The sequence below is a fragment of the Oncorhynchus gorbuscha genome, linkage group LG01 (assembly GCF_021184085.1).
Source record: "Oncorhynchus gorbuscha isolate QuinsamMale2020 ecotype Even-year linkage group LG01, OgorEven_v1.0, whole genome shotgun sequence".
Lineage (NCBI taxonomy): Eukaryota > Metazoa > Chordata > Actinopteri > Salmoniformes > Salmonidae > Oncorhynchus > Oncorhynchus gorbuscha.
This window is the reverse complement of record NC_060173.1, coordinates 54,999,770-55,015,248: the sequence shown is the minus strand read 5'-3', so window position 1 is coordinate 55,015,248 and position 15,479 is coordinate 54,999,770.

The following is a 15,479-nucleotide window of genomic DNA, read 5'->3' as shown; positions in this document are numbered from 1 at the left end:
TCCTCGAGGTAGACTATACTCTCTGTCGGCTCCCGAACGTAAGGCTCTCGAGGATTATTTGTCTGTGTCTCTTGACGCCGGTACCATAGTGCCTTCTTCTTCTCCGGCCGGGGCGGGGTTCTTTTTGTTAAGAAGAAGGACGGTACTCTGCGCCCCTGCGTGGATTATCGAGGGCTGAATGACATAACGGTTAAGAATCGTTATCCGCTTCCCCTTATGTCATCAGCCTTCGAGATTCTGCAGGGAGCCAGGTGCTTTACTAAGTTGGACCTTCGTAACGCTTACCATCTCGTGCGCATCAGAGAGGGGGACGAGTGGAAAACGGCGTTTAACACTCCGTTAGGGCATTTTGAGTACCGGGTTCTGCCGTTCGGTCTCGCCAATGCGCCAGCTGTTTTTCAGGCATTAGTTAATGATGTTCTGAGAGACATGCTGAACATCTTTGTTTTTGTCTATCTTGACGATATCCTGATTTTTTCTCCGTCACTCGAGATTCATGTTCAGCACGTTCGACGTGTTCTACAGCGCCTTTTAGAGAATTGTCTCTACGTAAAGGCTGAGAAGTGCTCTTTTCATGTCTCCTCCGTTACTTTTCTCGGTTCCGTTATTTCCGCTGAAGGCATTCAGATGGATTCCGCTAAGGTCCAAGCTGTCAGTGATTGGCCCGTTCCAAGGTCACGTGTCGAGTTGCAGCGCTTTTTAGGTTTCGCTAATTTCTATCGGCGTTTCATTCGTAATTTCGGTCAAGTTGCTGCTCCTCTCACAGCTCTTACTTCTGTCAAGACGTGTTTTAAGTGGTCCGGTTCCGCCCAGGGAGCTTTTGATCTTCTAAAAGAACGTTTTACGTCCGCTCCTATCCTCGTTACTCCTGACGTCACTAGACAATTCATTGTCGAGGTTGACGCTTCAGAGGTAGGCGTGGGAGCCATTCTATCCCAGCGCTTCCAGTCTGACGATAAGGTTCATCCTTGCGCTTATTTTTCTCATCGCCTGTCGCCATCTGAGCGCAACTATGATGTGGGTAACCGTGAACTGCTCGCCATCCGCTTAGCCCTAGGCGAATGGCGACAGTGGTTGGAGGGGCGACCGTTCCTTTTGTCGTTTGGACAGACCATAAGAACCTTGAGTACATCCGTTCTGCCAAACGACTTAATGCCCGTCAAGCTCGTTGGGCGTTGTTTTTCGCTCGTTTCGAGTTTGTGATTTCTTACCGTCCGGGTAGCAAGAACACCAAGCCTGATGCCTTATCCCGTCTGTTTAGTTCTTCTGTGGCTTCTACTGATCCCGAGGGGATTCTTCCTTATGGGCGTGTTGTCGGGTTAACAGTCTGGGGAATTGAAAGACAGGTTAAGCAAGCACTCACGCACACTGCGTCGCCGCGCGCTTGTCCTAGTAACCTCCTTTTCGTTCCTGTTTCCACTCGTCTGGCTGTTCTTCAGTGGGCTCACTCTGCCAAGTTAGCTGGTCATCCCGGTGTTCGAGGCACTCTTGCGTCTATTCGCCAGCGCTTTTGGTGGCCGACTCAGGAGCGTGACACGCGCCGTTTCGTGGCTGCTTGTTCGGACTGCGCGCAGACTAAGTCGGGTAACTCTCCTCCTGCCGGTCGTCTCAGACCGCTCCCCATTCCTTCTCGACCATGGTCTCACATCGCCTTAGGCTTCACTACCGGTCTGCCTTTGTCTGCGGGGAAGACTGTGAGAGCCGCCAATAAACGCAGGATTAAGAGTCCAAGGTATTGTTGCGGCCAGAGAGTGTGGCTTTCCACTCGCAACCTTCCTCTTACGACAGCTTCTCGTAAGTTGACTCCGCGGTTCATTGGTCCGTTCCGTGTCTCCCAGGTCGTCAATCCTGTCGCTGTGCGACTGCTTCTTCCGCGACATCTTCGTCGCGTCCATCCTGTCTTCCATGTCTCCTGTGTTAAGCCCTTTCTTCGCACCCCGTTCGTCTTCCCTCCCCCTCCCGTCCTTGTCGAGAGCGCACCTATTTACAAGGTACATAAGATCATGGACATGCGTTCTCGGGGACGGGGTCACCAATACTTAGTGGATTGGGAGGGTTACGGTCCTGAGGAGAGGAGTTGGGTTCCGTCTCGGGACGTGCTGGACCGTTCACTCATCGATGATTTCCTCCGTTGCCGCCAGGATTCCTCCTCGAGTGCGCCAGGAGGCGCTCGGTGAGTGGGGGTACTGTCATGTTTGTCATTTATTATCATGTCTTGTCCCTGTGCTCCCCATTCTGTTCGTTTCCCTCTGCTGGTCTTATTGGGTTCTTTCCCTCTTTCTATCCCTCTCTCTCCCCCTCCCCTCTCACTCTCTCGCTCTCTCTTCTCTCTATCGTTCCGTTCCTGCTCCCAGCTGTTCCTATTCCCCTAATCATCATTTAGTCTTCCCACACCTGTTCCCGATCCTTTCCCCTGATTAGAGTCCCTATTTATTCCTTTGTGTTCCGTTCCTGTCCCGTCGGTTCCTTGTTTAGTATTCACCATGCTGTGATTGCGTTTCGCCCTGTCCTGTCGTGTTTTTGCTGTGATTGTGTATCGCCCTGTCCTGTCGTGTTTTTTGCCTTCATCAGATGCTGCGTGTGAGCAGGTGTCTCTGTCAACTACGGCCTGCGCCTACCCGAAGCGACCTGCAGTCTGTGGCCGCTTCTCCTGTTATTCCCCTCTACAGACTAGAGGATTTCTGTTATTCCCTGTTTGGACTTGAATAAACTCTGTTTCTGTTAAGTCGCTTTTGGGTCCTCTTTCACCTGCATGACAGAGGGACAGAGCAACAGAGGAGCTTTGGCCTAGGCTACTGTAGATTGTGAATATGGAGGCCTTTTTAGTAAAACAAAAGTTAGAGGGAAAATAGTATGCCTATAGTGAAATTACTTCACGGGGCATTTAATCTAAGTTATAATATTGCAGTGGACTAAGATGAGAAGAATGCAGGCTACTGTGCAACTCCCTATTCAGGTAGGGATGCAATTTTGGAACTTATATTTATGTATAATCATTTATTTTATCATTATTGTTATTATTGTAAGCATATTTATTCATCAAAAATATTTAAATATTAAAAAAAAAATGTTTTGTTTCATTCTGTTGAGACAACATTTTTATTGGCTAAATTAAATTTGATCTGTATTGTTTGTGTGCTACGTATTTAGTTTAAGACAGGTTCTATGTATGTATGTTGTAATTTGTTGGGTATGGTAGGCACTTGCCTTTTGTGAAGGTTTTAACCAGTCATTCTCTTTGGCCAAATTAAGTTCCAACTGTAATGCTGTGTATACTGCAATATAATAGCCTGCTAGTATTTTCCCTATAAACAATGGCTTGGTTTACCTTTGATATTACGCTAATAAAGTTTAGAAACATTTGTGAAGGTTAGGTGTAGCTATTATGAAGCTTTAGCTACCGTAAGTGCAACAGTACTCCAACTGACTCCAAGTTTAACTTGAGGTGAGGAAGAATGTTTCAGGCGTGTCAGAGTTACTCCGATAATGCTTATCTTTATACAAAATATTCTGATCGAAAATGAATGAATTAGCCTCCTGTACATCTATATCTGTATAACAGACGCAGTAGCCATCGGACATAAAGAAATGCATGTCGGTGTCGTAGCATTTTATTTTACTAGGCAAGTTAGTTAAGAACAAATTCTTATTTTCAATGACGGCCTAGGAACAGTGGGTTAACTGCCTGTTCAGGGGCAGAACGACAGATTTGTACCTTGTCAGCTCGGGGGTTTGAACTTGGACTACTAGTCCAACGCTCTAACCACTAGGCTACCCTGCTACCCCATGCCGCCAGCATGTCTCTATGTATCTCTCTGGGGCTAGGCCTAAGTTTCGCTTCCTTTATATCAAGCTATATCTTTTTTTATATTAATACCATCCAGTGGACACCTAAGCCTGTAGGTCTATGCATGCAATTCCCTGATTCATTTAGTGCTCAAATCTCTGACAGCTGAACCATGAGGTGGACAGTTATTGTTTTAGGAAAGTGGCCTAACACCCCCCCCCCCAAAAAAAATATATATATATATTATAAAGTTGCTATACATCGAAACACAAGGAATAGTATTTGGACAATATCCCTCGTTTATTGATGGCGCTGTCTGCGGATGTGTTTGGATGTTCGGTAAATATCTCAACTGGCAGAGCGCTAACTGGATCCGGACCCAGAATGTTTTATTTTCTTTATTTATAAACCCCTTCTTACATCAGCTGATATCTCAAAGTGCTGTACAGAAACCCAGCCTAAAACCCCAAACAGCAAGCAATGCAGGTGTAGGAGCACGGTGGCTAGGAAAAACTCCATAGAAAGGCCAGAACCTAGGAAGAAACCTAGAGAGGAACCAGGCTATGAGGGCTGGCCAGTCCTCTTCTGGCTGTGCCAGGTAGAGATTATAACAGAACATGGCCAAGATGTTCAAATGTTCATAAATGACCAGCATGGAGCAGCAGCACGGCCAGGTGGACTGGGGACAGCAAGGAGTCATCATGTCAGGTAGTCCTGAGGCATGGTCCTAGGGCTCAGGTCCTCCGAGAGAAATAAAGAGAGAAAGAGAGAATTAGAGAGAGCACACAGGACACCGAATAGGACAGGAGAAGTACTCCAGATATAACAAACTGACCCTAGCCCCCCGACACATAAACTACTGCAGCATAAATACTGGAGGCTGAGACAGGAGGGGTCAGTAGACACTGTGGCTCCCTCCGATGATACCCCTGGACAGGGCCAAACAGGCACAATATAACCCCACCAACTTTGCTAAAGCACAGCCCCCACACCACTAGAGGGATATCTTCAACCACCAACTTACCATCCTGAGACAAGGCAGAGGGGAGGCGCCAACCCAGACAGGAAGATCACGTCAGTGACTCAACATGACGCACCCCTCCTAGGGACGGCATGGAAGAGCACCAGTAAGCCAGGGACTCAGCCCCTGTAATAGGGCTAGAGGCAGAGAATCCCAGTGGAGAGAGGGGAACCGGCCAGGCACAGACAGCAAGGGCGGTTCGTTGCTCCAGTGCCTTTCCGTCCACCTTCACACTCCTGGGCCAGACTACACTCAATCATAGGACCTACTGAAGAGATGAATCTTCAATAAAGACTTAAAAGTGGAGACCGAATCTGCGTCTCTCACATGGGTAGGCAGACCGTTTTTTATCGATGGCGGTTATATCGTTTAAGACCTTGAGTGTGGCTGAGGTGCAACCATAACCAGATTGCATAGTGGAGAAGATACAGTGGGATTCGAATTGGTCGGTGATCTGTTTGTTAACTTGGCTTTTGAAGATTTTAGAAAGGCAGGGCAGGATGGATATAAGTCTGTAACAGTTAGGGTCGAGAGTGTCTCCTCCTTTGAAGAGGGGGAAGACCTCGGCAGCTTTCCAATCTTTAGGGATCTCAGACGATACGAAAGAGGTTGAACAGGCTGGTAATAGGGGTTGCAACAATTCCGGTGGATAATTTTAAAAAGAGAGGGTCCAGATTGTCTAGCCCAGCTGATTTGTGGGGATCCAGATTTTAAAGCTCTTTCAGAACATCAGCCATCTGGATTTGCGTGGAGAAGCGGGGGGTGGCTTTGGCAAGTTGCTGCAGGGGGTGCAGAGCTGTTGGCCGGGGTAGGGGTAGCCAGGTGGAAAGCATGGCCAACCGTTGAAAAATGCTTTTTGAAATGATCGATTATCGTCGATTTATCGGTGGTGACAGTGTTTCCTAGCCTCAGTGCAGTGGGCAGCTGTGAGGAGGTTCTATTATTCTCCATGGACTTTACAGTGTCCCAAAACTTTTTGGAGTTAGTGCTACAGGATGCAAATTTATGTTTGAAAAAGCTAGCCTTAGCTTTCCTAACAGACTGTGTATATTGGTTCCTGACTTCCCTGAAAAGATGCATATGTCGATGCTAATGCAGAACGCCACAATATGTTTTTTTGCTGGTCAAGGGCAGTCAAGTCTGGGGTGAACCAAGGGCAATATCTATTCTTAGTTCTACCTTTTTTTGAATGGGGCATGCTTATTTAAGATGGTGAGGAAAGCACTTTTAAAGAGCAACCAGGCATCTTCTACTGACGGGATGAGGTCAATGTCCTTCCAGGATACCCGGGCCAGGTCGATTAGAAAGGCCTGCTCGCTGAAGTGTTTTAGGGAGCGTTTGATAGTGAGGGGTGGTTGTTTGACCTCGGACCAATAACGGATGCAGGCAATGAGGCAGTGATCACGGAGATCCTGGTTGAAGACGGCAGAGATAAATTTAGAAGGCAAGTTGGTCAGAATGATATCTAAGAGGGTGCACATGGTTACGGATTTAGGGTTGTACCTGATAGGTTCCTTGATAATTTGTGTGAGATGCAGGGCATCTAGCTTAGATTGTAGAACGGCCGGGGTGTTAAGCATATCCCAGTTTAGGTCACCTAACAGTACGAACTCTGAAGATAGATGGGGGGCAGTCAATTCACATATGGTGTCCAGGTCACAGCTGGGGGCTCAGGGGGTCTTTAACAAGCGGCAACAGTAAGAGACTTGTTTCTGGAAAGGTGGATTTAAAAAATATATATGAATTTTTTTACCCTGTTTTCTCCCCAATTTCGTGGTATCCAATTGTTTAGTAGCTACTATCTTATCTCATCGCTACAACTCGGGAGAGACGAAGGTTGAAAGTCATGCGTCCTCCGATACACAACCCAACTAAGCCGCACTGCTTCTTAACACAGCGCGCATCCAATCCCGGAAGCCAGCCGGGTTACGACAGAGCCTGGGCGCAAACCCAGAGCCTCTGGTGGCAGTGCTGGCACTGCAGTACAGCGCCCTTAACCACTGCGCCACCCGGGAGGCGTGGAAAGGTGGATTTTTAAAAGTAGAAGGCTGAATTGTTTGGGCACAGACCTGGGTTGTATGACAGAACTCTGCAGGCTTTCTCTGCAGTAGATTGCAACTCCGCCCCCTTTAGCAGTTGTATCTTGTCGGAAAATGTTGTAGTTGGGGATTGAAATTTCAAGATTTTTGGTGGCCTTCCTAAACCAGGATTCAGACAAGGCTAAGACATCCGGGTTTGCGGAGTGCACTAAAGCAGTGAATAAAACAAACTTAAGGAGGAGGCTTCTGATGTTAACATGCATGAAACCAAGGGTTTTATGGTTACAGAAGTCAACAAATGAGAGTGCATGGGGAATGGGAGTGGTGCTGGGGGCTGCAGGGCCTGGGTTAACCCCAAATCACCAGAGGAACGGAGGAGTAGGATAAGGGTACGGCTAAAGGCTATAAGAACTGGTCATCTTGTGCGTTCAGAACAGAGTAAAAGGAGCAGATTTCTGAGCGTGGAATAATAGATTCAAGGTATAATGTATAGACAAGAGTATGGTAGGATGTGAGTACAGTGGAGGTAAACCTAGGCATTGAGTGATGAGAGGTTGTGTCTCTAGAGGCACCAGTTAAGCCAGGTGAGTTCACCGCATGTGTGGGGGGGGTGGGACCAAAGGGCTATCTAAGGCATATTGGGCAGGGCTGGGGGCTCTATTGTGAAATAAGACAATAATCACTAACCAAAACAGCAATAGACAAGGCATATTGACATTAGGGAGAGGCATGTGTAGCTGAGTGATCTTAGGGTCCAATGATTAACAGTAGGTGAGTCAGGGATCCGATTCAGTAGTCGCTACTACGCTAGGCGAGCTGGAGTCACGGCGATTCAGACAGCTCGCGGGCCGGGGCTAGCAGATGGGCCTGCGGCGATGTCGCAATGGAAGAGCCTGTTGAAAGCAACTCGGACGATTATGTCAGCAGACCAGTCATGATGGATCGGCGGGGCTCTGTGTCGGCAGTAAAGGGTCCAGGCCAATTGGCAAAAGAGGTATCGTAGCCCAAGAATTAGCTGGTGGACCTCTTCGGCAAGCCGGGAGATGGGTCTAGCTCGAGGCTAGCTCAAGGCTAACTGGTGCTTGCTTCGGGACAGAGACGTTAGCCAGGAGTAGCAACTCGGATTGCAGCTAGCTAGCTGTGATGATCCGGTGTAAAGGTTCAGAGCTTGTGGTAGGAATCCGGAGATGTGGTAGAGAAAAAGCAGTCTGATATGCTCTGGGTTGATATCACGCTGTGCAGACTGGCAGGTATTGACCGAGCTGAGGTTGGCTGTTGTCCGAGTTAACTGTGAAGACAGCTAGTTAGCTGGCTAGCTCCTGATGGGGGTTCTGGTTCTACATAGGCCTGAAGATCCACGATATAGTGTGACTAAAACGTAAAAGTCATTTTCCAACTGAGCCAACATATGCAGCGTTTACAGTGAATTTGCTCTGTGATCGCGGGAACATTTCCTTTAAATTGTGCTATACCGCAGATTTTATTGTATTTTTTAAATCGAGCCCTAAAATACTATGGTCTGATGTGGCGGTAATTACAACAAAAACAATAGGATATGGTATTGTGAGGCAGGCTGATAAAATAAGTGCAGCAGATCTACACCACCCCATGTTTTTCCTGAAAGCTCTCTGTTCCATTGCCTGCCTTCGCTCCATTTAAAGGGATATCAACCAGATTCCTTTTTCCTATGGCTTCCACATGTTGTGAACAGTCTTTAGATATAGTTTCAGGCCTTTATTTTGAGAAATGAGCGAAAAAGATCACATCGCATCATTGTATGGCTGGGTGCCAGCAGCGTTTTGCATGTGTAACAGCTTGGAGCAGACATTTTCTCTCTCTCCTATTGAAGAAGGTACAGTCCAGTTGAAATATTATTGATTATTTTTTATTTTTTTATTTTATTTTTTATTTCATTTCTATTTTTATATCCAAAATACCTCCATTTGGTTGGCGCGTTATGTTCAGAAATCAACAGGCTCGAGCGGTCACGACCGGGCAGATGAAAATTACAAATAGTATCCATAAAGTTCGTAGAAACATGTCAAACATTTTTTTAATAATCAATCCTCAGGTTATTTTTTACAAAACTCTACTCAGCAAACTGGATGCAGTTCATCAAAGTGCCATCCGTTTTGTCACTAAAACACCTTATACCACCCACCACTGCGACTTGTACGCTCTAGTCGGCTGGCCCTCGCTACATATTCGTCGCCAGACCCACTGGCTCCAGGTCATCTACAAGTCCATGCTAGGTAAAGCTCCGCCTTACCTCAGTTCACTGGTCACGATGGCAACACCCATCTGTAGCACGCGCTCCAGCAGGTGTATATCACTGATCATCCCTAAAGCCAACACCTCATTTGGCCGCCTTTCGTTCCAGTTCTCTGCTGCCCGTGACTGGAACGAATTGCAAAAATCGCTGAAGTTGGAGACTTTTATCTCCCTCACCAACTTCAAACATCTGCTATCTGAGCAGCTAACTGATCACTGCAGCTGTAGATAGTCTATCGGCAAATAGCCCACCCATTTTTACCTACCTCATCCCCATACTGTTTTTATTTATTTACTTTTCTGCTCTTTTGCACACCAATATCCAAGAACATCTATTGTGTAACTGGGAGTCTTGTGAGTGCAAACATCTGTAGATCATCAAAGGTAAGCAATTCATTTTATTGCTTTTCTGACTTTCGTGACCAATCTACTTGGCTGCTAGCTGTTTACAATGATGCACTTGTGATTTCATGAAAATTAAATATTTTTAGTAATTTAATTTGAATTTGGCGCTCTGCAATTCAGTGGATGTTGACGAAAAATGATCCCACTAACGGAATGGGTGCATCAAAAAGTTCTTCTTATGGCTGGGGGCAGTATTGAGTAGCTTGGATGAATGAGGTGCCCAGAGGTGCCTGCTACTCAGTCCCAGTTGCTAATATATGCATATTATATATGGATAGAAAACACTTTGAAGTTTCTAAAAACTGTTTGAATGATGTATGTGAGTATAACAGAACTCATATGGCAGGCAAAAACCTGAGAAAAAAAAACTAACCAGGAAGTGGGAAATCTGCGGTTGGTCGTTTTTCAACGCATTCCCTATTGAAGATACAGTGGGATATTGGTCATGTTGCACTTCCTAAGGCTTACACTAGATGACAACAGTCTTTAAAACCTTGTTTGATGCTTCTACTGTGAAGTGGGGATGAATGAGAGGGGAATGAGTCAGAGGTCTACCAGAATTCCTTGAGCTCGTGATGCTCGTTCATGTGAGAGCGAGCTCTGTTCTATCGCAATTCTACAGACAAAGGAATTCTCCGGTTGGAAAATTATTGAAGATTTATGTTAAAAACATCCTAAAGATTGATTCTACACTTTGTTTGACATGTTTCTATGGACTGTTAACAGAACTTTTGGACTTTTGGTCTGCTCGTGCGTCATGAAGTTGGATTACTGGGCCGAACGCGCTAACAACAAGGAGGAATTGAAACATAAATGATGGACATTATCGAACAAAACAAACATTTATTGTGGAACTGGGATTCCTGGGAGTGCATTCTGATGAAGATCATCAAAGGTAAGTGAATATTTATAATGTTAATTCTGACTTCTGTTGACTGCACCATATGGCAGATATCTTTTTGGCTTATTTGGTCTATGAGCGCCGTACTCAGATTATTGCATGGTTTTGCTTTTTCCGTAAAGCTTTTTTGAAATCTGATACAGCGGTTGCATTAACTTGTTATGGCTATAATCCCGATATCGGGATAAGTGTCATCAACAACCGCTGAATAGCATAGCGCTACATACAATAAATATTACCATAAATATTTATTTTCATGAGATCACAAGTGCAATATAGGAAAACACAGTTTAGCCTTTTGTTAATCCACCTGTCGTGTCAGATTTAGAAATTATGCTTTACAGCGAAAGCAATCCAATTGTTTGTGTAAATGTATCGATCGCATGATAAAACATTAAGTACACTTAGCATCAGGTAGCTCGGTCACGAAAATCAGAAAAGCAATCAAATTAATCGTTTACCTTTGATGATCTTCGGATGTTTTCACTCACGAGACTCCCCGTTACACAACAAATGTTCCTTTTGTTCCATAAAGATTAATTTTAGATCCAAAATACCTCCGTTTGTTTGTTGTGTTATGTTCAGAAATCCACAGGAAAGAGAAGCCACGACAATGCAGACAAATTCCAAATAGTTTCCATAATGTCCACAGAAACATGTGAAACGTTTTTTATAATCAATCCTCAGGTTGTTTTTAAAATATATAATCAATAATATATCAACCGCAAATGTCTTTCACAGTAGGAGAGGGAAAAGCAATACCTATCCAAACTCTGTTGCGCGATGTGACCACTTGACGCGATGTTATCGTTCTGGCTCATTTTTCAAAATAAAAGCCTGAAACTATGTCTGAAGACTGTTGACACCTTGAAGAAGTGATAGGAAAATGAATCTGGTTCATATCCCTTTAAATGGAGCAAAGGGAGGCTATGGAACATGGAGTTTTCAAAATATAAGTCACTTCCTGCTTTGATTTTTCTCAGGGTTTCGCCTGCAATATCAGTTCTGTTATACTCACAGACAATATTTTGATAGTTTTGGAAACTTTAGTGTTTTTTATCCAATACTAATAATAATATGCATATATTACCAACTGAGACTGAGGAGCTGGCCATTTATAATGGGCACCTTTTCATCCAAGCTACTCAATACTGCCCCTGCAGCCATAAAAAGTTAAGGAGAAGTGTATCTAAAGTTCCATGTATAACACTTGTATTTTCATCAACATTTATAATGAGTATTTTTGTAAATTGATGTGGCTCTGCAAAATCACCAGATGTTTTGGAACTACTGAACATAATTCGCCAATGTATACTGAGATAGTTATATATAAATATGAACTTTATCGAACAAAACATACATGTATTGTGTAACATGAAGTCCTATGAGTGTCATCTGATGAAGATCATCAAAGGTTAGTGATTAATTCTATCTCTATTTTTGATTTTTGTGACTCCTCTCTTTGGCTGGAAAAATGTCTCTGTTTTTCTGTGACTTGGCCCTGACCTAACAATTGTTTGTGGTGCTTTCGCCATAAAGCCTATATCGGACACTGTGGTGGGATTAACAAGAAGTGTATCTTTAAAATGGTGTGAAATACTTGTATGTCTGAGGAATTTTAATTCTAAGATTTCTGTTGATTTGAATTTGGTGCCCTGCACTTTCACTGGCTGTTGTCATATCGATCCCGTTAGCGGGATCTCAGCCCTAAGAAGTGCCACTCGAGTCCGAGTCTCAGACTTAAGTTTCCATCTCTGATACATACCATACAAAACGTAACATATCATACTAATTGGAGTGTTCCAGACTCACATTTACTATGTTACGTCTACCCCTGAGTCCAGGATGGATTTGGGGCTGCAAATATTCTAGCAGTTAGAGCGCTAGACCAGTCACCGAAAGGTTGCTGGTTGGAATACCCAAGCCAACATGCTGACAGAATTTGCTCCAGGGGTGCCATACTACTATTGCTGACCCTGTACAACAGCACATTTCACTGCACCTATCCAGTGTATGTGACAATAAAACAGGGGAGGGGGCTTACACACAAAGGTGGTAGGGTTAATAGCATGAGATTGACACATCGTATACAAATCACAGTAAACCCCCTTTGCCGCATAATACATCATTATCACATCTTTTGTGAGAATGAACATCATAGTTTGTTTGTAGCCTCTTTTGCATTGCACTGCTTGCTAAACCCAGTCATACACATCCATGCAATAGCCTGCCAAAAAAGCATATCATATTCCACACCACCAGTCGTCTGGCCCTCGGTCTCGCTCTCTCTATGTCTACCCCAGCTAGGTGACGTCAGGGTGGGAAAGTGAGGCTGAGGAGGCAGGAGGACCTCCAAAAGCTTCTAGGGGCATGGACCCTTAAGACCAATACCCCCTCTTTCCCACAGAGGTTGTTATAGGGAGAGATGGGGCTTTGGTATCTCCTTCCCCAACTCCCTGGTATCAGGCTAATGCCACATTTGAAAACTCACCCCTGTAAACTGTGAACTATAGGAGGATGGGTTCATTCTAATGGCTGGAAGGGAATAAATGGAACGGTATCAAACACATCAAACATATGGAATCCACATGTTTGGCTACATTCCATTAATTACATTCCAGCTGTTATAATGAGCCTGTCCTCCTATAGCTCCTCCCACCAGCCTCCTCTGCACAGCCTACTATATGCATGGTTTGTGTAGCATGGGAGAATCTCAATTGCATTTCCTTGATTCCCCCTGTCCTCCCTTATCCTTCTCAAACCCCATTGGATTTTCTGACCTTCTCATCCAATGGGTTTTGAGAAGGAGCCAAGGACACGGGGAATCAAGGAAATGCAATTGAGATTCTTCCCATTGTGCAGTCTTTCACATCCATTGCTCTTATTGACATCCCAAAGCATTTTCTCTGTTCTCCAGTAGAGAGCAGCACACACACAGAGAATCTGTAGTGTCCTGGGGCACTAGCTTCAAGATATACTGTACTGTACCCAGCACCGGAGGTTGGTGGTACCTTAATTGGGGAGGACTGGCTCGTGGTAATGGCTGGAGCGGAATCAGTGGAATGGTATCAAATACATCAAACACATGGCTTGATGCCATTGCATTCGCTCTGTTCAAGCCATTATTATGAGCCGTCCTCCCCTCAGCAGCCTCCACTGGTACCCAGTAACTTACTGCATTGTACACCCTCCAATGTACTTACATATTACTACTAATATTGCTCTAATTGTTGGCTTTTCAGCATGGCTTTTCAGGATGAAGAGGATGAAGATTGTGATGATGATTAAGTACATTTTATGTACGAAGGGTCAAACATATGTAATAATTTGGCCTTGTTCCCATGTTGTATGATTTTCTGTGCAGTAATCGCAGCTAGCACATAATGTTCTGAAAACCATATGTTTCTTAGAGCTTGGTGAGTGTGCATAGTTGTCCTATGCTTCTTTTGCATACAACCATCCCACAACTTTCTAAGAATGGTGCAGTACAGTTGCTTGGCTTTGGAACATTCTCAGCACATTTAAGGAACTTGACAAAAAACATAATTTTTGTGGAATTTAAATAGTACACCAGAACATTTCCTAAAATGTTTAACATGGTTACATTTAATTGAATTGTTGATAATGTTCCGAGAACGTTAAGAAACAACGTTGTTCTGCAGTTCTATTTAAATGGCATATTTTTCCTACATTCTGGGAACGTTCTCAAAAATGGTGTGACTTAAGCAATGTTTTCAAAACGTTCAGAGAATGTATGGTTCTCTTTATGTCAGTTCTTGGCAATATTCTGGGAAAAAAATTTAAGAAAATTATTCATCAAAAAACACAAGAAAATGTTTAACGTTCAGAAAACGTTATTTAAAAACATATACATTCCGTTATCAGCGTCAGCAAATGCTCTCTAACCTCTATCTTGTTACTCAATCAATCCCAATTATTTTATAAAGCCCTTTTTACATCAGTAGTTGTCATAAAATGCTTACACATATACCCAGCCTAGCAGTGGCTAGGAACAACTCCCTAGAAAGGCAGGAACCTTGGAAGAAACCTTTTAGAGGAAACAGTGAACTAAGTGAAATAAATAAAAACAATGAAAATGGTAAAAACAAAGAAACAATAGAAATAGCATCATAACTGCATCATAATAGCAGTGATAAATATATGTCCATTGGGATGGCGGCAGAGTAAAGACTGTTGGGAGGGTGCGGGGGAATGACTACAGGGGGAGCAGTAGTCAGACTAAATGACCATTGAGCGGGTGTGGGGACCAAGTGAAATTATTTTTACTGTATTATCATAAAGATTGAAATGATAATATAGAGTTGAAGTCGGAAGTTTACATACACTTAGGTTTGAAACTCGTTTTTCAACCACTCCACAAAATTCTTGTTAACAAACTATAGTTTTGTCAAGTCGGTTAGGAAATCTACTTTGTGCATGACACAAGTCATTTTTCCAAAAATTGTTTCCAGACAGATGATTTAACTTATAATTCACTGTATCACAATTCCAGTGGGTCAGAAGTTTACATACACTAAGTTGACTGTGCCTTTAAACAGCTTGGAAAATTCCAGAAAATTATGTCATGGTTTTAGAAACTTCTGTTAGGCTAATTTACATCATTTGAGTCAATTGGAGGTGTACCTGTGGATGTATTTCAAGGCCTACCTTCAAACTCAGTGCCTTTTTGCTTGACATCATGGGAAAGTCTAAATAAATCAGCCAAGACCTCAGAAAACAATTATAGACCTCCACAAGTCTGGTTCATCCTTGGGAGCAATTTCCAAACGCCTGAATTTACCATGTTCATCAAAACAAACAATAATATGCAAGTATAAACACCATGGGACCATGCAGCCGTCAAACCGCTCAGGAAGGAGACTCGTTCTGTCTCCTAGAGATGAATGTACTTTTGTGCGAAAAGTGCAAATCAATCCCAGAACAACAGCAAAGGACCTTGTGAAGATGCTGGAGGAAACCGGTAGAAAAGTATTTATATCCACAGTAAAAATAGTCCTATAATCGACATAAACTGCATGGCCGCTCAACAAGGAA